The sequence below is a fragment of the Ahaetulla prasina genome, chromosome 11 (genome assembly GCF_028640845.1).
Source record: "Ahaetulla prasina isolate Xishuangbanna chromosome 11, ASM2864084v1, whole genome shotgun sequence".
Lineage (NCBI taxonomy): Eukaryota > Metazoa > Chordata > Lepidosauria > Squamata > Colubridae > Ahaetulla > Ahaetulla prasina.
This window is the reverse complement of record NC_080549.1, coordinates 22349990-22374089: the sequence shown is the minus strand read 5'-3', so window position 1 is coordinate 22374089 and position 24100 is coordinate 22349990. Positions and strand designations below refer to the sequence as shown.

General features: G+C 45.4%; 1 protein-coding gene across 4 annotated transcripts in view; it reads left to right on the top strand.

The window, feature by feature from the left end:
- The window catches only part of DCX (doublecortin), a 224278-nt gene that overhangs the window by 37424 nt on the left and 162754 nt on the right, over nucleotides 1-24100 (top strand). The window contains exon 1 of one of the 4 annotated variants that reach the window (XM_058197006.1): nucleotides 1331-1346. The exons of the other annotated variants lie outside the window; for them this stretch is intronic. The gene's annotated coding sequence lies outside the window, so the exon portion shown is untranslated. Of the gene's footprint in view, nucleotides 1-1330; nucleotides 1347-24100 lie in introns of those variants that run through there. 4 annotated transcript variants of the gene reach the window in all.

The following is a 24100-nucleotide window of genomic DNA, read 5'->3' as shown; positions in this document are numbered from 1 at the left end:
CTTCTTCATTGTTGGCTTTACGGAACCATGGGGTGAGGCCTGGGCTGACGCGAGACAGCAGCACCTTTAGCTGCGCTCGCTTGTAAGTGTCCAAGTAATCCGGCGAAGACACCGGAGGAGTCATGGAGGGGGCTGTGAGCACCTCTCGGTAGGGATTAGAGATGCCGCTGCACTTTCTTTGCTTCCACCTCAGCTGCTTCTGCTTGGACGGTAGCCTCGAGGCCACGTTGTGACTTGGGGTAAAGATGGTTCCATAACTTTGATAAATGCTTTGCCACCACTGCCTAAGCCCTTTCTATGCTTAGGAGCCGAACCGAGCAGGAGCTGTGAAATGTCCCTCCTCTCCAGCCACCGCTGCCCATTGGCCCGATTCCCCAATGCAAATTTCAGAGCCATGTCTCAGGCGGCGGCCAGTTCCCCTGCAATGGGCAGGGGTGGCTGGAAAGGAGGGATGTTTCACGGCTCCTGCTTGGCTCGGCTCGGCTCCTGGGCATAGAAAGGGCTTAGGCGGTGGCGGCAGCAATGTTGCTGGGGAGTGAAGTCATCGCGATCATTGCCTGGCCTGTGCTGCCTACTGTGTGGCCAGAGGGGTGACCAGCTGTGAACCTTGGGGCCCGCCTTGTTCACTGAAGCCGCCGGGCAGATCTCCCCCCCCCCAAAGTGTCCCGAAGAGGTTTGTTCCTCTTCAGGACAGGCTGTGCCCCAGCCCAGATCCCCACCGCCTGGAACGGCCCAAAAATGTTCAAAGGGTGGGGGCTGGCAGGTGGGTGGGGCTACATTTGGCATATAAAACGCACCCAGATTTTCACCCTCTTTTGGGGGGTAAAAAGGTGCATCTTATACACCGAAAAATACGGTACTTTAATTCATCACGTTCTCCTCCATTCTTTCCTTCATCCTTTAATAAGTGTGTTTGGCTTTCAATTTTAAAAAGGATTGCAATTCTGTTGGCTTACATTTTGCCAATGGATGTTGCTTTGGAATGTTTCAGCAAAGAAATGCAGTAAAAACGTATGTTCAGTAAAATAGCATTAAGAATGCACCTTGAAATAATACATCAACATTATTATTATTATTATTATTATTATTATTATTATTATTATTATTATTATTATTATTATTATTATTATTATTATTATTATTATTATTAATTTGATTTTTATACCGCCCTTCTCCCGAAGGACTCAGGGCGGTGTCATTACTCCAGTAATTCTTATTGCTACTGTTATTATCTAAAAACATTCCTCCTTGCTACAACAAGATATCCACTATGCCTCATTGCATTGCAGGGAAAATTAGTCACAGGGGATTGCATTAGAAGACTGCTGTGATTTAACCATAAATAAGTAAGTAAGTAAGTAAGTAAATAAATAAATAAATAAATAACATGGCCTATCTCTAGGATTTGATGATTCTTTGAACATTTTGTAAACAAGAGCAGAACTCTTGATCATAATGAGAAAACAAAGGAAATTTTTCAGAAGCAAATTGCCATGTGTAATGCACAAACTGTAGTGGGATTTGGTGTGTAGTTTCCTGGATCCCTATTTCCTTGATTGGAGTATTATTTACTGCTTCATTGTTGATCTCTAGCATTTTTGAAATTAGCTAGGGCTAGAATGCTCACAGTTTCCTAGTTGAAATTATGGTTAAGTGTGTTGTGAAATTAAAGAGTTTTTATTATGTCTTTATTATGTCTAGACTGCTATTTAGTGTTCATGGATGTTTCTAAAAGAAAAACTTAGCTGCAAAGAACTTTGCTGTGGTGACAGTGGCTTGTTACCTCGTGCCCAGTCAGGCACCTGTCAGCTGAGCTGCTCAGAGCGGTAGCGGCGCTTTTCAGCTCCAGCTGTCCGGCACGTCACGTGGAGCTTCCAACCATCGCCACAGACCAAGGAGAGCATCGGACTGTAAGCTGGCGATCAGCATAGTGCACAGGAAGCTGTGGTGTCAGCTTCACGCTTATCTGTGGTATCGGAAATGCGCTTCTCCCCTGGGAATACTGTGGCATTATTGGCGCCTAGGAAGCCATGGTGTCGGCTTGGCACTGATACAGTTCCTGAGCTCCAACCATTAGGAGGATTGCCTCAGGCATCTTGGGACAAGAAGGAAAAATTTTTGAGCCGAGGATCCCTCATCTTCCTATTCTATAAGGCCTCCTCTGTCATCGTTCCAGAGAACCCTCCTTGCAGAAAAGACTCTGAAGCAAACATCTTTCAAAGTTCTTTTACTAGCATAGGTAATCTGGCACAGTTGGTGGAAATACGAATCTGGGGATCTGGGTTCCTCCCTCAGTAATACAAACTCCAAAATCCCCAACCTCATGACCCCTCTGCCGATCACATGCTCCAATCTTCAACCGTCCCATCTCGAGACATCACTCCGGCCACTCCTTCTCCAGATGTAAGCTCAGCCTGACCTTGACTGGCAGGAAGAATGTTGTTACGTCTAATAATTCCTTGTACCACCACCACCCTCCCCTACTTTCCCACATAGGAGAAAGTGGCAGCGTGTAGAAGCCTTCGGCCTAGTATGGCTTCCAAAGCTGACATCCTCTTTTACAAAATGGCGGATCATAGCCGTTCTCCTTCCGTGCCTCTACATCCTCCCCCTTTGGGTACCAACCTTTGGAAACTCTGGCCCCTAAGAGAGGGAGGTCAAGGACCATGGGCCCTTCCACCAAGTCCCAGTCTTCTGTTCCAGCATCCTCTTTCTCTGATTCAGAAAAGGATGCCATGAGAAGGCAACATACAGTAGAAAAGAACCAAGGACAGAAGGGCAAAGCTCTCTGCTCGTAAGACCCACCAAGCAGCGGGCATGGGCTATTCAATCTGCCACAGTGGCGTCCTTCACCAGGATGTCATTAATCTGGCTTCCACAAATGCAGGCCCATGCATCCCCGGAAGGCATTCGCTTGCATCATAAATAAACTGATTGTGGCAGCCGAGAATTCTGCAGATGCAACTCTCAATTCAGCAAAATTTGCCTCATGGGCCTTAGCTTCCAATGTCACCTCTAGATGTCTTTTATGGCTGAGGCATTGGCAAGCAGATATGAAAACCAAATGGCGACTAGCGGTGGCCCCATTTAAAGGCAATTCCCTTTTCTGGGAGGTCTTGGACCCAATTTTAGTAAAAGGAAGGGACAAGAGGAAGGTCCTTCCTCATGTCTACAGAAGGACAGATAGAAAGCCCGCCTTTTCATATCACAGGCAGCCTTTTCATATGCATGATACCAGGTTTCAGGCCCTGGTCTACCAAAGGTCCTTCCAATAACCCACGGAAAGGGCACAGGACAGGCAGCCCTTTCGGGACTGTAGCATACAACCTCAATCCAGACACCCATTTCTGGGAACTGGCTTCTGGCCGTACCGGTGATCCAAGTGACTGCTCTGACCCGAGTCACATTGGAGATCGTTTTGCCAAATTTGCCAACCAATGGCAATGCACAACCACCGACGCCTGGGCCCTACAAACAGTGACACTAGGGCTCACCCTAGAGTTCAATTCCAAACCCCCACTTCCAATTTTCTCTGGTAGGATCCCCAATAAAAACTATTCCTGTTTTAAATCAATATGTTGTTGGGTTATTTCTTCTAACCAACCCTTTATTTTCTCCCAATAGTTTTTGGCTTCTGGATGCACCAAGACATCTCTGATGGAGGCTGAAATCCAGCGTCTTCTGGCCATCCAGGCCATAGAACCAGTACCACCTGTACATCAGGATTCCAGCTTCTATTTGATCCTCTTCTTGGTGCAGAAGAAGTCAGGAGGAAGCAAAGCCATCGTAGATCTGAAGAAGCTGAATGTACACATAAAGTACAGATGCTTCAAAATGCAATCACTGCATACCATTTTGGGTTGCATCAGACAGGGAGATCTCTTAACATCAATAGATCTTCGGAAAGCTTACCTCCGCATTCCCATCAGACCATCTCACAGGAGGTTCCTCAGGTTCTGTTATGCGGGGGCCTACTTCCAATACAGGGCTCTGCCCTTCTGACTTTCTTCCACACCCCGGACATTCACAAAACTATTGGATGTGGTGGAGCTCACCTATGAGCGACACCCATCAGAATACAATGTTACCTGGATGATATATTGATTCAGATGTCCTCTCCTCAACAGGCGAGACAAGATCTCCAGGTCACAATACAAACCCTCCAGGACCACGGTTTTTCTGTGAACTTGGAGAAGAGCCACTTGATTCCATCCACCAATGTAGTCCATCTAGGAGCAAGGATCAAAACTCAGACCTGCCAGGTCTTCCTTTCCCGAGAATGCCTTTCTAGCATTCAAGCCATGGTGAGACAGGTCAAAGACCTCGGACGGGTTCCACTGGTGCTGCTTTCCCAATTATTAGGCAAGATGATATCCTGTCTGGCAATTGTACCTTGGGTGAGGTTACACTCCTGGCCCCTTCAGTGGCTTCTGTTACCAAGTCAAAGAGCCAGCCTCTGCAACGCCAATACATGGATCAAGGTTCCCCTGGGGATACTCAGATCACTGGAGTGGTGGAGGTCAACAGCCATGGAGAAAGGTTGTTCCTTTAAGGAACCCAATCATCTAGTTCTGACCACAGATGCCAGCCTTCTCAGCTGGGGCGCTCACCTACAAGCTCAGGTGACTCAGGGTCATTGGTCACCAAGAAACCTCCTAAAATACATCAATTGGCTGGATTTGAGGGCTGCACATCTGGCACTCCGACACTTCCAGGGTGGGTCACCACATGTTACTACTGATGGACAATGTTACAACCAAGGCATATGTGAACCATCAGGGATGCATGTGCTCCAGGGCACTGAAGCAACAGAGAAAGGTCTGTGGGCGGAGAGACATCTGCTCTCCCTACAGGCAGAACACATCTCCAGGTTTTTCAACACCCAAGCAGATTGGCTGAGCAGGAAAACCATTGATCAATCAGAATGACAACTGCACCCAGACCTGTTCCTCCAACTGACATCCAGTTTCAGTGAACCCCAGGTAAACCTCTTTGCAGCCCAACAAACATGCAACTTCCATGGTTTTACACCAGATTCCAGACACCGGGAACCAAAGGGGCAAACACCTTCCACTGCCCGTGGCCTCAGGGCTTCTTATATGCCTTCCCTGTGACCCCTCTGATATTGAGGTCATCCGGAAGATCTTGGAGGAGAGTGTGGAGGTTCTTCTTGTAGCTCCTTACTGGCCCAGATGGACCTGGTTCGCGAACCTTGTGAGCCTATCCATCAATCATTCCTGGAGGATTCCTCCAGACAGGATCTCCCTCAACCAGGGGGCCATTCTCCATCCAGAGCCCCAGTGGCGTCAATTAGTCATCTGGCACTTGAAAGGGAGATCCTAAAGAGGGACTGATTCTCTAGAAAGTTCATCTCTACCATTTTTGCTTCACAACGACCATCGACAACCCGCATATACGATGCCACATGGTCTTCCTTTCGTCGCTGGTGTTCCAGGTAATGGCTAGTACCAACATCAGCATCTGTCTGTCCCTCAGGTGTTAGATTTCCTTCAGGAAGAGTTAGACATGGGATTAGCCACGAATATGCTCTGCAGGCAGGTAGCTGCCTTGGCAACTATTCTAACCTGTGACGGGGCTGCAACCCTTTCTCAACATCCACGGGTTCATAGTTTCCTGAAAGGGGCCTCCAATCTACGCCCTCCCGCAGTACACTGGTATCCTTCTTGAGATCTATGCCTAGTCTTACAGGCACTCACTTCCTCACCGTTTGAGCCAATGGGATCTGCCAGTCTCAAACTTCTGACTTTCAAGGTTGCCTTTCTTGTAGCTATAACATCTGCTTTCAGAAATTGTGGCCCTCTCCGTGAGACGGAACCTATGTGTTTTCATTCTGATTGAGTAGTTCTTTGTCTAGATCCGATGTTCCTACCAAAGATCAACACCTGGTTCCACAGAACCCAGGAAGTCATCTTACCTGATTTTTGTCCAAACCTCAGACATCCCAGAGAACGACGGTGGCACTCCTTAGATGTCCACAGAGCACTGCGTAAATACATCGACAGTACGGCACTGTTCAGGAAGATGGAATCGTTATTCATCTCATTTCAGCCCAGGTCCCTGGGCATGAAGGTGACCCCATCCACCATCGGTTGTTGGCTCAAGGCCTGTATTGCCATAGCCCATGACCATCAGGCCCGATAGCAGCCTGGCCGCATTACGGCCCATTCGAAATGAAATGTGGCCACTACAGCAGCTTGGGCCACTCAGGCTTCTATCCTAGAAATTTGCAGGGCAGCCACCTGGGCATCTCCTTCACCCTTCATCCGAAACTACAAGTTGGACAAATTTGCTTCAGCAGAGGCAGCCTTTGGCCGAAGAGTCCTACAGCAGATTCTCCCAGTTGAAGGGACCCTGGACACTTCTGTTTCCCACCCTAGGGATATTTAGCTTGGGTGTATCCCATTGCTTGGACTCTCTAAGCAGCGCACAGGAGAAGGAATGTTGTGCTTACCTGAACATTCATTCTATGTGCGCTGCGAGAGAGTCCAACCCCTCCCTATCTCCAGTTGGGTTCAGGGTCCAGGACAGACTGTGTTTCCCTTACAGGTTACGTCCTCTCCAGATCCAGAGTCTCGTTAACAAACTGGAGCAAAGCAAGAAGGAAGAGGAGTGATTAAACAAATTTAATCACAGTCTCTGGCCAATCGGATGAAGTTAACATTTGCTTGGACTCTCACACAGCACACGTAGAATGAACATTCAGGTAAGTGAAACATTCCTTTTCTTTTGGACCCTAAAATAAGCACCAGGTTTTATTTTGGGGGGTGTCGTGTCCCACTCCTCCGCTGACGGCGGGGTCGGGAAATCCGAATCAGGCTTGCCTCTGCAGCTCTGCCCAAAGTCCTAGCAAAGTCCTCAGAGCAGGCAGGAGACCAGAAAGTGACTTCAGCAAGATAAGTTCGACTTTGCCTGACTCAGAGACTGCCAGAAAGCAGATCCTTTATATAGGCCATGGGGTGTGGCTCCATGACTCAGCACTCATTAAGGCCTGCCCCTCCCTTCCTTCTGTTGCCTCCGCCTATCCAGTCTTCTGATGCGAGGGTCACTCCAATCAGCAGCTGTTGGAAATAAACTTTCCTCAGGCTCACATGCTGTGGAGGAGGGGGAGGGGTCTAGCTGCTCCGTTTGCCTGGGCATGGAGCCAGGGCTGGGGCCGGGGGGTGCTCCCTCCTCTGCAGCCTGCTTGGGCATGGAGCCAGGGCTGGGGCCGGGAGATGCCCCCTCCTCAGCCTGTCTGGGCATGGAGCCAGGGCTGGGGCCAGGAGGACATTCTTCAGCGTTCGGAAGCAGATAAGCAGACCCCGGCTGCGGTGAGAGCGGGCAAGACACAACAGGGGGATACCTTACCCATTCACCTTAGGACCACTGCAACCAGGCCTCCCATGCCCCGACACCTGTCATGCTTCTGCCTGACTTCTCCTATGGCCACTCTGAACCAGACATCACATAGCTCATAGCACCAGTGCCAACACTCATGGCAAGAGGCTGCGTGGCGTGCCATGTCATTGGTGTGTGAGCAGTGACACTTGCATGATGTGCCATGCAGCATCCTGCTGCAAACAGAGGTTCCAGTGCCATGCGGCATCATGCTTTAAGCAGCGGCACTGGCCCAAAGCACCATGCGGTCTCTTGCCGCAAGCAGCAACACCAGCGCAATGCGCCATGTCACTCCAGCCATGAGCGGATGCAGAAGTGAGGGAGCAGTGCTATAAGTGTCAGGGTGTGGAAGTCTGACTACGGCAGTCCTAAGGTAAGCACATGCGCCGTGCGGGGTGCATGGGGCAGCTCCACCCCCCACTCCCGCCCTAGCTTGATTTTTATGCATGCGCCTTGCCCCACCTCGTATAACCAGATGGTGGGCAGGGCTTAACTAGGGCTTATTTTGGGTAGGCCTTATATTAGATGCGGGTGTGAATTTCAGGCTAGGGCTTGTTTTCGGGGTAGATCGTACTTCTGTGGAAAAATGGTAGGTCTTTTGGTTTATTTAAGACCTTTAAGTGGTTTGTATGCTACAATGATGCCATGTGGTTGTAATAGACTATTGGTTGTTTTTGAGATGTTTTTGATCTATGGCAGTATTATTTGTTTCATAACTCAGGTTGGTTGTATTGTAAAGAATTGAGTGGTCAGGTCTTCATTGAAACTTTGGTTCCTGGTGCTAAAATATTGCTTCATCATCCAGCACATTATGGTTTCTTCTCCCATCCTCCTATCGTATGTTAACCCAACATTTATCTTCAGGATCGTTAATGGCATGTTTCCTCTTTCTTTTTTATGAATTATTGCAAATAGACCTGAGAGGAAGATATTAATGGATTGAATATTGATGTAGCCTCCAAGCTCAGAAATAACCACTTGTGACTTTCAAAGAGGGGAGGGAAAAAATATGGAAGACCTTCTACAAGAAAAAAAGACAGCCTGCTATTTAAAAGAGCCCTGGTGGCACAGTGTTTAGAATGCAGTATTGCAGGCTAATTCTGCTCACTGCCAGGAGTTTAATCCTGACCGGCTCAAGGTTGACTTAACCTTCTATCCGTCCAAGGTCAGTAAAATGAGGACCCAGGTTGTTGAAAGCAAGATGCTGACTCTATAAACTGCTGACTCTGTAAACTGCTTAGAGAGGACTGTAAAACATATGAAGCATTATATATGTAAGTGCTATTCCTATTTTTGTTTGTTTGTTTGTTTGTTTTACATTTATATCCCGCCCTTCTCCGAAGACTCAGGGCGGCTTACAGTGTATAAGGCAATAGTCTCATTCTATTTGTATATTTTTACAAAGTCAACTTATTGCCCCCCCCAACAATCTGGGTCCTCATTTTACCTACCGTATAAAGGATGGAAGGCTGAGTCAACCTTGGGCCGGGCTTGAACCTGCAGTAATTGCAGGCTACTGTGTTCTAATAACAGGCTTCTAACAGCCTGAGCTATCACGGCCCCTGATAGTTTGGATATTGCTAACCAAACTTTATTCTTCAGCCAACTGATGTATCTAATGTGGTGTGTAATGTGTATACATATCAGAACGTAAGCATAAGGGGGCTCATGCTGACAAGGGTGTCCATAGGATATGGTGAAAAGGTCATTATGACAGCCATAGTGGTATAATTGAAGCTCACTCTGTTTTTTATCTGAGTTGTACATTGTGTGGGGACCTCTGAGGACAAGGGTAGAAGAGATAGGTAGACTTAACCAATTTCTGAAAAGAGGCTGTTGAAAAAAGAAAGGCTGCAATTTTGCACAACACCATGAGGTGGCACTGCTTCCTACCTGCCTTTTGCTAAATGAACAAATACTCAGGAATATTAAAACAATAGGCTCATCAATACTGGTTGGGAAGGAGGATGGGAGTTTGGGACCAGGGAATTTCTTGGAGTCAGCAGAAGGGAAAGGGTCCATTATGTAGGGATGCCAATCTTCTGATGCCTTAACCTATGGGTTAATGAAATGAGTTGGTCTCTGTTTGGAAAAGAAAAACCCTAGAGTTTTAGAGTGAGGATTGGTGCTTTAAAGTGGTGCTCTCTGAGCTTGCTTGTTTTTTTGGCAGACTTTTCATTATCCTAACTGGGTAACATCATCAGTGCTAGTAAAGAATGCTGGTTGCTGTCCGTTTATATTCTGGTGTCTTGCCTTACACCTCTGTGTGTTTTCTACTTAAGACAAACTAGAAACCAGGCTGTAGTATTTAGAGTTTATGATTAGAGAGAATTTGAGAGGACCAGATCAAAAGAGATTCAGGTATCTTGGTTTTTGTTTTTGTTTTTTTATTTCATTTTGTCACAACAGTATACACGAACATCGACATAAAACAACAATACATCATAAAAGAAAAATATATATATAAGCAAAAGTATGCAACAACTATGTTAATTTGATATAATGAAGGGAACAATAGGACAGGAACGGTAGGCACTTTTGTGCTCTTATGCACGCCCCTTAAAGGTTTCCCCTCTGCTGACTTAGCCCTCCCCAACTTTTGAACCATTCTACCTGAGCTATTTTCTGTGGGCTTCCCACTCTTGTCCATCTCCAGTGTCATCTCTACTGGTTGGCCCCACATCAGCTGAGTTCCTGAGATGAATCTTCTTCTTACCTTCAGAAGCCCCCAGAGACATGGGCTTCAGCTCCCAGAATTCTGCAGCCAATGTGACCATTGCCAAGAATGCAGGAGCTGAAGTTCACACAACCAGCTGCTTCCCTTGTTTTTATTTATTTTATTTATTTATTCATATATTATTCATAATAATTGGAGAATTGAATGCTGAGCTTGGGAAAAGAGAGATAGGAGGTAGATGAGTGAGTGAGTGAGTATAAACAGAGAGACAGACAGATGATAGATAGATAGATAGATAGATAGATAGATAGATAGATAGATAGATAGATAGATAGATAGATAGATAGATAGATAGATAGATAAAGAATAGCCATTAGGAGACTTCTTTCCATCTAAGATAATGGATGGATGGATAGAAGGAAGGAAGGAAGGAAGGAAGGAAGGAAGGAAGGAAGGAAGGAAGGAAAGAAAGATGATGGATAGCTGCAGAGAGAGAGACAGAAATGACAAATAGATCAAATGTAATAAATGAAAGAAAAATACGATCTCTAAACATTTTCTAATTTTTGAATAGAAATCAGGACGCAGTGATAGCTCTAACAGAGAGATCATTATTTGTACCACAGTCTCAGCAAAATGCTGAAGGAAGCTCAACTAGCAGGCAAAATTGCCAAAATTTCTGAGAACATACCGTATTTTCTGGTGTATAAAACACATTTCCCCCCCAAAAAAGTGGGTGGAAATGTCTGTCTGTCTTATAGAGCAAATGTTGCCAAAGCCCCACCCACCCGCCGGCCCCCACCCGCCGGCCTCTGCCTCCCAGCAATTTGCCTCCTTGCAGCAAACAGCCTTGTCAGCTTCAGCACAGCCTGATTTAGCACAAGCAGCTGATTGGCGGTTGGATCAGCCTCCTGGAATACTGCCTATCAAACTGTTCCAGGCTGCGGGGATAGCCGCCGCTTCCACCACCCATCGCTGCCTCTACCTATTGCTACCTCCGCATGTCCCGTTTTCAGCCTCCTGTGCACCATTTTCGGCCTGTTCCAGGCGGCGGGTATACACGGAGATGGTGATGGGTGGCGATGGCGGCAATGGGCAGTGGTGATCCCCGCAGCCTGGAACAGCTGATAGGTGGTATTCCGGGAGGCTGATTCAACCGCCAATCAGCTGCTCGTGCTAAATTAGGCCATGCTGAAGCTGACCAGGCTGTTTGCTGCAAGGAGGCAAATTGCTGGGAGACAGAGGCAGGTTTTTTTTTCTTGCTTTCCTCCCCAAAAGTTAGGTGTGTCTTATAGTCCGGAGCGTCTTATAGTCCGAAAAATATTGTACTTTGTGCTCAACTTCTTGAAATGCAAAACCCTATTTCCAATTAAGCTGATATTCCAATAGATCTTTTTTTTCTTTACAAAGAAAATAAAACTAATTTAAAACTGATTGAAAGGGTTTGTGGAAAGCCTGTGGATGAAAATGCAGAGAATCAGGGAGGAAGGGCCCTTAAAGATTGCTAATAAAAGTGAGTTTAGGCTTAGGCTTCCCAGTGCCTGGGTGGAAAATGGGGTTTTATACCTCACCATTGGATCCATGAATTGTCAGCAGCGACTGCTAAATCATATTTAATTTCATTTAAACCAGAATACCTTCTCCCAAAATATTAAACCATTAAACAATGCTTCATCCATCATGTTCAATTTCAAATCAGCAAACCACGTTACATGGTAGCTTAGAAGATGCTGGTTGGAATTACAAGGAAGTCTACAAAGTTTTCCAGTACATGGAAGAATTTCTACCTGGAGAAGACAGAATTGAATCTGGAATCCTTGAGCTTTCGAACATAAATTCTGCCGCTCAGCAACAGCATTTGAAAGAAGGAGTTATGTGAAAAAAGATGTATACTTCCCAGCTTAAATCTAAAGCCAGACTATCAAAAATGGCCATGAAAGAACAGCAGTTAGGTGACTGGTCAGAGAATCCCAGAAAAGCCGTACAGTGGAGTCCTTGGTGCTCTCTGAGTTTGGTGTTTTTCTTGCAGATGTTTCATTGCCAAACTGGGTAACAAACTGGGTAAGAATTCATCAACAGTGCACTGATGATATTACCTAGTTGGGTAATGAAATGTCTGCAAAAAAACTACCAAGCTCAGAGAGCATCAAGGACCTCATTGTCATTCTTCTCCTCCTCCTCTCCCACTCCCTTCTAGCACTGACGATGTTATCTAGAGTACTGAAACATCTGCAAGAAAACCACCAAACTCAGAGAGCACCAAAGACCCCATAGTCCTCCTGCTCCTCCTACCCTCTCTTTCTCCATGAACCCCAGTCCCTTCTAGCACTGAGGATGTTACTGTTGTGTCTTGTCCGCTCTCACCGCAGCCGGGGTCTGCTTATCTGCTCCCGAACATGGAGGAATGTATGCCTCCTGGCCCCAGTTCTGGCTCCATGCCCAGACAAGCTGCAGAGGAGGGGGCACCTCCCGGTCCCAGCCCTGGCTCCATGCCCAAGCAGGCTGCAGAGGAGGGAGCACCCCCCGGCCCCAGCCCTGGCTCCATGCCCAGGCAGGCTGCAGAGGAGGGAGCATCCCCTGGCCCCAGCCCTGGCTCCATGCCCAGGCAAACGGAGCAGCTAGACCCCTCCCCCTCCTCCACAGCATGTGAGCCTGAGGAAAGTTTACTTCCAACAACAGCTGATTGGAGTGACCCTCGCATCAGAAGATTGGATAGGTGGAGGCAACAGAAGGAAGGGAGGGGCAGGCCTTAATGAGTGCTGAGTCATGGAGCCACACCCCATGGCCTATATAAAGGATCTGCTTTCTGGCAGTCTCTGAGTCAGGCAAAGTCGAACTTATCTTGCTGAAGTCACTTTCTGGTCTCCTGCCTGCTCTGAGGACTTTGCTAGGACTTTGGGCAGAGCTGCAGAGGCAAGCCTGATTCGGATTTCCCTGACCCGGCCGTCAGCGGAGGAGGGGGACACGACAGTTACCCAGTTGGGTAATGAAATGTCTGCAAGAAAACCATCAAGTTCAGAGAGCATTAAGGACTCTGCAGTCTAACCCTGAACTACAAATATTCTCTTCTATTAATAAAATTCATACACCTGGGCTTTCAAATATAACAACGTCTGAATGTCTGGAATCTAGATATCTAGAATGTCTAGATATGAAATCTTGAAAATCCCATGTTATTGTGGGAAAAGCTTTAGAACATTCAAAGATGAAGAAATCCATAATTTCATTTTTCTACCTTAACTTGGCTTCCCATTTTAACTCCTCTGCTCTATTTGAAAAATGCTGCCTTGAAGAAAAAAAAAGATCGTAAAAAAGGAAAAAATCTGGAAAAGAGCCTACAAGGATTAGCAGGTGGGTGATGAATAGACCTCCTCTTTCCAAAAATATCCCCATCACATTAACACAATGCGCTTTTCACCAAATAGGCGGTTCTTTAACTCCTAGAGAGCTGGTTGGGAAGGGCTGGGATGCGACATGATGTCTATTTGTAGCCCACACCATTCATTTTTGCTTCTATTATTGCATGGAATTTAGCTGGAACAGAAACCAGATGAATTTCCTTCATCTTGTTGCTGCTTAGCTCAGAGTCAAATGTAATGGCAGCTGGACATTTGAGAGCAATTTAATTTAGGGGCTTGGTTCTGGTTGAATGTCTGATTCCCCACCCCCCCACCCCAACGCTGTTTATTTTGCTTCATTTGCTTATCAAGGAAGAGTAGCAAGGCATTTCATTTTGCCTTTTGTCTTAGCCTATTGTATTCAGCCTCATTCGCCTTTGCTTCTTCTGTAAAAAAAAATCTGGTTGCTGTTGAGGTTACAAATAGAAACGGAATCTATTCTTCAAATGCTGCATGTGTGTAAATGGGCAAGCAAACAAAAATAGACCTATGTGATTTATTCAAAAAGTCAGCTTTTAAAGAGAAGGGGAGGAATGCCTCATGCTTTAAATCTAAGATTACACAAGATTTTTCCCCAATATAAGCCATATTCTGAGTGTTCCAATATAGCCATATGGTTATTGGTTATTGGGATCCCTGAGAAGCAACACTTTGCATAATCAATCAGAATGGAGCTGGAAGGGACCTTGGAGGTCTTCTAGTCCAACCCCCTGCTCAAACAGGAGACCCTATACCATTTCAGACAAGTGGCGGTCCAATCTCTTCTTAAAGAGCTCCAGTGATGAAGCACCTATAATTTTTGAAGGCAAGCTGTTCCATCTATTAGTTCTTGTCCTGCCTTCTGGTGCTGTCTACCTTGATGAATATAAATCACTGGGACCTGATAGATTACATCCCAGTCCTGAAAGAACTGTCAGATGTTATCTCAGAACCATTGTATCATATCTTAAAACATCTTGGAGCACTGGGAACTACCAGATGATTGGAAAAGAGCTGATGTGGTTCCCATCTTCAAAAAAGGAGAAAAAAGACCCAGGAAACTACAGACCAATCAGCCTAACATCAATACCTGGAAAGTTACTGGAAAAAATAATTTAAAAACAGATCTATGAACATCTAGAAACAAATTAAGTTATAGCTACTGGTAACAGCCAACAGTTAATGCCAAACCAATCTTATTTCATTCTTCGACAAAGTGACTAAATTACTATACCAGCAAAATGCTGTGAACATAGTATATTTAGACTTCAGCAAGGCATTTGACAAAGTAGACCGCAACCTACTTCTTGGTAAGCTAGAAAAAAGTGGGATAGACAGCATCACCACCAGATGGATTTGTAACTAGCTAACAAACCGTACTCAATGAGTAGTCCTTCATGGTACTACATCTACAAGAAGGGAAGTTAGCAGTGGGGTACCACAAGCTTCTGTCTTAGACCTAGTACTCTTCAATATCTTCATAAATGACTTAGATGAGGAAATAAAAGGGAACTCATCAAATTTGCAGATGACACTAAGCTGGCACAAATAGCCAACACCACAGAAGACAAGCTCAGGATCCAAAAAGATCTTGTCAGACTTGAACAATGGGCCCTATCCAAAAGAATGAAATTTAATGTGGAGAAAAGCAAGGATTTACTGAGAAAGAAAAATGAAAGGTACAAGTACAGATTAGGCGAAACCTGGCAAAAAACAGTAACTGAGGGTGGGACCTTGGAATCTTAGTGGACGATCACTTAAACATGAATCAGCAGTGTGCTGCAACAACCAAAAATAATACAATCCTTGGTTGTATAAATAGAGGCATAGAATCAAAATCATGTGAAGTAATAGTACCAGTAAAGCCTTAGTAAGACCACACCTGGAATTCTGCATCCAGTTTTGGTCACCACATTACAAAAAAGATGTTGAGACTTCAGAAAAAATGCAAAGAAGAGCAACTAAGATGATCAAAAGCAGAGGTGAAATCTAAATTTTTTTGCCACCAGTTCTGTGGGCATGGCTTGGTGGGCGTGTGACTGGGTGGGCGGGGCCAACATGACATCACTCACATCACTCTTTCTTTCTTCTCTTTCTCTCCCTTTTTTCCTTCCTTCCTTTCTTCTCTCTGTCTTGTCAGCCCCGCTGCGCCATGGCTGTCATTTTGGTGAGGATGGCAGCCGACGGAGCCAACCGCCCCACATTCCAGCCACCCGGGAAGCCTCATCCTGCCTCCACTTGCTAGCCCTGCATCCTGTCGCTTGCTGGTTGCTTCCCTGCCCACTCTTAACGCCACTGACACAAATCCCACTGCTGCTGGGAGACCAGCTAGATGCGGCTGAATGAGGCTTGCTGTCCTGCCACAAGTAATATAAAGTGCCTAGGATCCAGGCTATGGTCAGATGAGAAAAGAGAGCGAGAGAGCATGGGGAAACGGTGACACCTGATTCTCAGGCAAGCATGGCAGGGCTTCGGGGAAGGGATTAAGCTGCTAGCTCCTTACTCGCAGCCATTGATAACTCAGTCCTCCTCCGTCTTTCTCATTCTCTTTTTGCTCTGCGGGACTAAGCCGGGAGACAAGAGCGCCAATAAACAGCTGTGACTGCTTGAGCCAGCCAAAGAAGAGAGGGAGGGAGAGAGAATCGGGTGTCGCCGTTTCCACATCACACTCTCATTCTCTTTTCTCATCTCCCCAAGAACTGAAGCTTTTTTCAGCTGACTTGGAGTTCCCAGGCAGCCCGGACATCCCACAATGAGGCGGATCTGAGCAAATGCCATTGTGATCCTGACCGTAGCCTGGATCCTAGCCACTTTCTATTACTTGTGGCAGGACAGCAAGCCTCATTCAGCTGCATCCAGCTGTTCTCCCAGCAGCAGTGGCGTTGGCATTGGTGGCGTTAAGAGTGGGCAGACAAGCTCCGGCAAAATCAAGCTCCATAAAGAAGAGGGGACCTCCCCCCTTCTCGTAAGTGCAGCTTCCCCCCCCCTCCCGGGCTCCCTGCCGATGGGTTGGCGATTCCCGCAACTGTCTTACTGCAGAACCAGATGCTGAGGAGGAGGCATGGGGAGGTTGTGGGGGTGGGAAGGAAAGGAAGTGCGCGGAGGTGTGGAAGTGTCAGCTGAGTTTGTGGGGAGGTTGGCTGGCGAGGAGGAAGAGATGGAGTGGCAAAGTGGTGGGGGTGGGCAGGGCAGCGTGGTTTGTGCCACGGGAATTGATGTATTTATTCCAGCATTTTTCTAGCAGCTTCCTTCCTTCCCCAAAGTCCTGCCATGCTTGCCCACCTTCCACGTGGGCTTCAGCTTGCCTGCCTTTGCAAGCTGGCCACTGGGATGCCAGGAAGGCAGCGTGAAAAGCAGGCAAGCATGGCAGGACTGTGGGCCATGGATCAGATCGGGGGTGTGGCCAGCCAGCCATTGCTCCCAGTTTGGCGAACCAGCCCCAGTCTTTACTACCTATTCTCCCAATCCGGTAGCATTTCATCTCTGATTAAAAGCTTGGAGACTAAAACATATGAAGAACAATTGCAGGATTTGGGTTTGGCTAATCTATAGAAATGAAAGACTAGGTGTCAGGATTCCAACTGCCACTAGGGGTGACATGATAGCAATATTCCAGTGTTTGACAGGCTGCCACAAAGAGGAGAGGGTCAATTTATTTTCCAAAGCACCATACGGCTAAGACAAGTAACCGTGGATGGAAACTAATAAAGGAGAGAAGCAACCTGGAGGTTTCTTTCTAACAGTGAGGACAATGAACCAGTGGAACAGCTTGCCTTCATTTGTTGTGGATGCTTCATCACTGGAGGTTTTTAATAAAGGTGTTATATACCATATAAGGAGTATGCTGTAGTTTTCACTCAGGTCCTCCAAAAAGGTGGGAAAATACTTGAATCTCATTGGCTAAGCTGTCTGGCAGCCCTCTATATAAAGAGGACACTGCCAGAATAGCACTTTGTTGGGTTGTACTGGTCTACTAATAAAGACCTGTTGTTACTGAAAGAGCTGTGTCCATCTCTTCCACCATTGGATCTAACACTGGCGACGAGTGTGGGATCGGAAGATTAAGGACAAGTAGACCAGTCCCAACAGAGTAGGAAGCAACCAGCATTGCTCGCTGTCTGCAGAATCATCGTCTGCCAGCATGATGACTGCTTACGCTTCGCCGGCTCCGTTCAACCCAGCCATCGACAATTGGGACTCCTACATGAATCGCTTTGAATGCTTCATGGAGGCAAACAACCTCCTGGGACTGCCAGGACTGTATCTCCTGACCACCACTGCCAGGACTGTACCTCCTGACAACCGCAAGCGAGCACTGTTCCTCAGTTATTGCAGTATGGACATGTTTAATACGGCCAAGGCACTCGTCAAACCAGTCGCAGTTCAAGCAGTACTATGGGCAATGCTACAAAACACACTTCGGGCACACTATGCCCCAGTGCAGTCAAAGTTTGTCCGGAGACGCGAGTTCCACCGCAGAGTGCAGGAGGAAGGCTAATCTGTGAACCACTCTTTGGTGGCACTCAGAAAAGCTGCCATATATTACGAGTTCAGAGAGCTGGAGGATGTACTGTTGGAACAGCTCATAAGCAGAATGAGGGATGTTAGCCTACAATGGCGGTTGTAGCAAAGCCAGCCTTCAATCTACAAATGGCCTTTGATAAGGCCAGAGCTGCAGAAAACTTGCAGAAATCAATCACGGCCCTGCAAAGAGCGGGAAATGTGCCAACTTCGCGCCAAACTGCCGCAGTGCATCAGGAGAGCGACGAGCTAATCAAACGTTGGAAGACCAAAATGACATCTACCAGCTCCAAAACGACAAGAAAAGAGCCTACTCCGATGCAGAATGAAGGCAACCCTTGTATGCAGGTTGTGGAGGGTCACACTCCAGAGCAATGTGCAGACACAAAGATACTGTGTGCCAGAGGTATGACCGGAAAGGACACCTGGCTTGAGTCTGCCACGCCAACATATCGTCCATATTCAGAGCCAAGCAGCAACCTGTTTCCGCTGCCGCATTGGAGAAGAGGAAACCCAGGCCATGGAAACCCGAGTGCAGAGAGAAATCTCCCTCCGCTGACAGAGAGGCATACCAGACGAACATTAGACAGACCCACTCGTCAGCCAAAAAGATCCACGTAACCGTACTGATCGAGGGGATGGAGTGCGAGATGGAAATGACACGGGATCATCCCTGACTATTGTTGCATGGAACACCATGAAGAACACTCTTCCGGGCATCCGGAAAAGAGGTTTGAAACTGCAGCGGTTGCAACTCAAAGACTACTGAGGAAACTGCATTCCCGTTGTGGGCAGCAGGACATTCCAAGTACAATTTCGGGGGTTTTCCGGCCCTTTGAGGCGGCATTGGTCGAGGGGGCATTGCCAAGCTTGCTCGGCTTGGACTGGTTCAAGGCCCTGGGCATGGGTGTGACCAGCATCAACACCATCACAGACTATGGCGCTGAGGACCTCATGAAGGAGTTTGAGGACGTATTCAGCAGCAGCCTAGGCAACTACAAAGGAATGCTTATTTCCTTCAGCCTAGACCCCCAAATAACGCCCATTAAAATCAAGCCTCGCAGGGTTCCCCTTGCAATCAGGCCAAAAATTGACAAACAGTTAGACAAATTAATTGGCCAGAGGATCCTTGAGCCGGTTGACCATGCCTGTTGGGAGACCCCTATAGTCAAGCCTGTCAAAGCAGACGGCTCAGTCCGCATCTGCGCAGACTATAAGTGTACAATCAACAAGGCCTTGCAGCAGGATGCCTATCCAGTTCCCTTCATTCAGCACTTACTGCATTCATTGGGAACTGGAACAACTTTCGTCAAATTAGACCTCACCCAAGCATACCAACAACTGCCGGTTGATGATAGCACGGCCAAGGCGCAGACAATTGTCACCCACAGGGGTGCTTTTAAATGCCTGCTTGCAATTCAGGGTCAGCGTGGCACCAGGACTGTTCCAAAGCTTTTTTTTTTTAAAAAAATAATTTTTATTTCCATTTTCCAACATCATATTTATGTAGAAACTATTATCCATCATTAATCATTAATTTTTATTTATTACTGATTCAGGCCTGCCCGACTGCCACTTCCTTTCTTCACAACCTCCCTCTCTACCCTCTACTACTTTCACATCCTTCATCTCTTTCACTCTACTACTTCCTCTCCTCCTTCTCAACTCTTTCCTACCTACTTTCTTCCCTCCTTCTACTCCTCTCTCCTTTTCTTTCTGAAATGGCAGTCGGGCAGCCCCAATATCATTTTAAATTTTAATTTCATATCTTCAAACATTACTGTACATTAATAATCAATCCATGTATCATTTCCCCCCCATTTCCCTCCCTCCTCCCCCTCCCCCCCGGACTTCCCAGAGCAAATACCGGGTATTATGACCAACGATCACAAGCTAAAGTATACAAAATATACATAACTTCCCTCCTTCAAAAATTTAAAACCCTTCACAATAAAAATAAAGATATAGGAAAGAATAATAAAAAGGAAAAAAGAAAAGAAGCAGTACCAGCTTCACATATTACTTCTTCTTACAATCCATTTTTAAAATTAATCCATCTTCTCAAATTCAAATTTTTTCCACTTGCATATTCCTTCAAATTTCATAAGACCATTTCTTAAATTACAGTCCATCTTCTCGAACTCAAATTTTCATCATTTATATATTTCTTCAATTGCCATAACATTTAATGTCCATTCTTCTTACAGTCCATTTTAAAAATTAGTCCATCTTCTAAAATTCAAATTTCCCCCCCACTTGTATATTCCTTCAAATTTCATAAGTCCATTTCTTAAATTACAATCCAACTTCTCAAATTCAAATTCTCATCACTTATATATTTCTTCAATTGTCATAACATTTAATGTCCAATCTTCCAATACTATTCCAACAATCAAATATCAGTTCAAATAAAATCCCTCAAATACAGTATTTCCAGCTTAACTTCATAACTTTTACTGTCTATAAACGTGTCAATTAAAACAAATAATCATTTAAACTACATACACAATATAACAGTAACAGTTAAAATCATTACATCAACAACATTATCTAAATTCATAACTTTTACTTTCCATCCTTCACAATTAAATAATATCATCCCATAGATTTATACCATACAAATAGCAAATAACAAAAATCCTATAATTTATATCCTAAACAAATCAATTCCAAAAATTAACCATAATCATCATATTCACATCTTAAACATTCCTCCCCTCTCCTATTCTATTTTCCATCGTTTCCAAACCAGTTAACTTAGCATCTAACAACAAAAGATTCCCACTCTTTAAAACATTAATATAAAAATGTCTCGCTTTCATAACTGAATTAAGAAAATACTTTCTGCCTCTAAAATTCACTGACAAACCCATTGGAACTTCCCATCTAAAATATATCTGATGTTTCTTAAACTCATCCACTAAAAAAGCAAATTCTCTTCTCTTTCTTAACATTTTAGGAGGAATTTCCTTTATCATTTTTATATCTTGTCCCAATATTTGAAATTTATTTTTATAAAAGGCTTGCAAAATTTCATACATAATCTTTTTAGTTGTAAAATAAATAACCACATTCCTCGGTACTTTATTTTGTCTTGCCCACCAAGAATAAACACGATAAATTCTTTCAATATTAATCTCAAAGTCTTCTGGCTCCACACCCTTTATCTGAGCAAAGGCTTGTAAAATCTCTTTTAAATTTTCTTTCCTACTTTGCTTCAACCCCCTCACCCTTATAGCATATTCCATTAATCTATATTGTAATATTACTCTTTCTTCATCTGCCCTATCTACCTTTGCCTGTATATCTTCCATCTTATTATCTAAGTTCCAATTGTTTTGATTTTTTTGAATTTCCTCTATTTTCCTTTGCAACTCTAAATTAGCTTTATTAATTTCTTCAAGATTATCTTCCATCTGAATACAAGAGCTTAATATTTGCGCAATTGCATCCTTTACCATTTTCATTTCCCTCTTCTGCTCTTCCACCACTTCCTTAAAATCCAACATCTCTTTCTCTATTTCATCAAATTTTTGATCTATTTCTAAAAAACGACTCTCCAAAAACTCCTGTAAAGAATTTCTTAATTCCTTTTTGATTTCTTCTTTTAATTTTTGAATCTGAACTGAAGAAATTTCAAAGTTTTTAATGACTTTTGGCACTATTTGCTTAAAAACCATTTTTAAAAAAATATAACTTAATAACGGACCAAAAAAAAAAACAATTCAAAAAGAAAAATTCAAAAAACTTTTCTTCTAAATCACTATAATCCCAAAGAAGAAGAAAAAATATAAATCATAAAATTCTCGTTTCTTCCATTTAGTCAGTATCTTCCTATATATCTTCTAGTTCCACACTAGCTGTTAATAAACATTTCTTTAACTTTCGTTTCCAGTACACACATTCCACAAAACGCCATTTGCTTTCTTCTCTCCTATCTTCGCAACAAATATATCCTCAGGGGCTTGCAGTCTTCTTACAAACAAATGCTAGAACTCCAGTTTCTGCTCCGTCCACGTTACAATCCATCATAAATCAATTTGTGCCGTGGAGACTGGATGCAATGTTTTTTTCCTGCCAAGGCAGCCCCCCCCCCCAGTCCGGAGCTTTTCAGGCTATGGAAGGAGCTCTCCCCTCAAGCCTGTGGCTTTTTTGGGTGTCTCAACTTCAGCCTGAATGCTCATCTCTCCCTCTTTGCCCGAGGGAAGAGATTTAACAAACTGTCGGACGTGATTTATGATGTCCTGACAGCTCTACAGACTACGAGGTTAGCAGTCTAAACAAGACTGCTTTTTCAACGAAGCGGAGCCATGCCGGAAGTCCAACTGTTCCAAAGCTTAATGGAACGGCTGTTACAGGGCATCCCTGGGGTGATGCCCTACTTTGATGATGTCCTGGTGTCCGCTACAGATAAACCTGCCCTATTTGCCCGGCTCAGAACTGTCCTGACCAGGTTCAGAGAGGCGGGCTTTAAAGTAAAGTGTGAAAAATGCCAAATCGCAGTGCCCCAGGTAGAAGTCCTTGGGTACATGATCGACGGCTCAGGGATCCACCCAACGAAATCCAAAATTGCTGCCATTCAAAATGCTCCCACCCCTAAGAATAAATAGGAGCTTCAAGCCTTCCTCGGCTTACTAAATTTACATAGCATTTTCTTGAGGAAAAAGGCCATCGTGGCTGAACCCTTACATAGGCTGCTTGGAATGAAGGTTTCCTGGAATTGGGGCCCGGCTGAAGTGGCTGCTTTTGCGCCATAAAGAATTTGCTGACATCTGACAGTGTGTTGGTCCATTACAGTGACTCCTTGCCATTCGGGGTGGGGGCTGTTCTCAGCCATCAGCTTCCTAATGGCCGGGAGGCTCTTCTCGCTTTCTATTCCCGCACTTTGTCTGCCGCCGAACGCAACTACAGCCAAATGGGCAGAGAGGCGCTGGCTACTGTCCAGGACTATTTGTATGGCAGACATTTCACTCTGGTTACGGACCACAAGCCCTTTCTGGGATTGTTAGCAGGTGACCGTTTCACTCCGGCTGTCATGTCACCCTGAATAGTGCACTGGTCACTATTCCTGGTTGCCTACAGCTACCGGCTAATTCACCAGCCCGAAAAGTCCTTGGGTTGAGTCTAAGTGCTAAGCCGTTGCCCCCTGCCCACCCTGGTAGAAGATCCTATGCTGGTCTGCCAAGTCATCCTGCTTGAGGACATAGCTTCGGGGCCTATCACTGCTGTTGAGATTGCTCGGAATACCACTAAAGACTCTAAACTGATGCAAATCTTGAACTATGTGTGGCAGGGTTGGCCCCATGCCCCTGTTTCGTACTCTGCTCGTCCATATTTTTTGCACCAACATGAATTATCTATTTTGAAGGGTTGTCTTTTATGGGGGGAAAGGGTGGTCATTCCCTCTAAATTATGGAGGGAAGTATTGGAAGTTTTGCACGAGGGGCATCCTGGCATTGTCAGGATGAAAGGGCTGGCCAGGAGCTACGTCTGGTGGCCCAAGATGGACCAGGACATTGTGGAATGGGTTGCCACCTGCTCTCTGTGCCAGGAATCCCGACTGGCTCTACCCGTTGCCCCGGCCAAAACATGGGAAACGCCCCAGGCTCCGTGGGCCAGAGTGCATATAGATTTCGTGGGGCCAGTAAAAGGGCAAACTTTCCTAATTGTGGTTGACACTTACTCTAAGTGGTTAGAGATAGTCCTATGACTTCAACCACTGACGAAGCAGTCATTAAGGCACTTAGGAAACTGTTCGCCACACATGGCCTCCCCAACATGCTAGTTTCTGAAAATGGCCCACAATCAACAGCCGTGCCCTTTGAGGCCTTTTTGCAGAATTGGGCATCAGACATGCATTGATGACACCGTTTCATCCAGCTAGTAATGGGCAGGCTGAAAGATTAATGTGATTTACTAAGGAGGCTTTGGCCAGAATGAACCTGGGCGATTGGCAAGCCCAAATTGATAAATTCTTGCTAATTCAGCATATCACCCCTTGTGCGGCCACCAATAGAAGTCCCTTGGAACTCCTCATGGGTAGGAGACTCCGATCTCAATTAGACCAATTACATCTAAATTATGTTGCTGATACTCCACCCAATTCAACAGGGAAAATTCGACAATT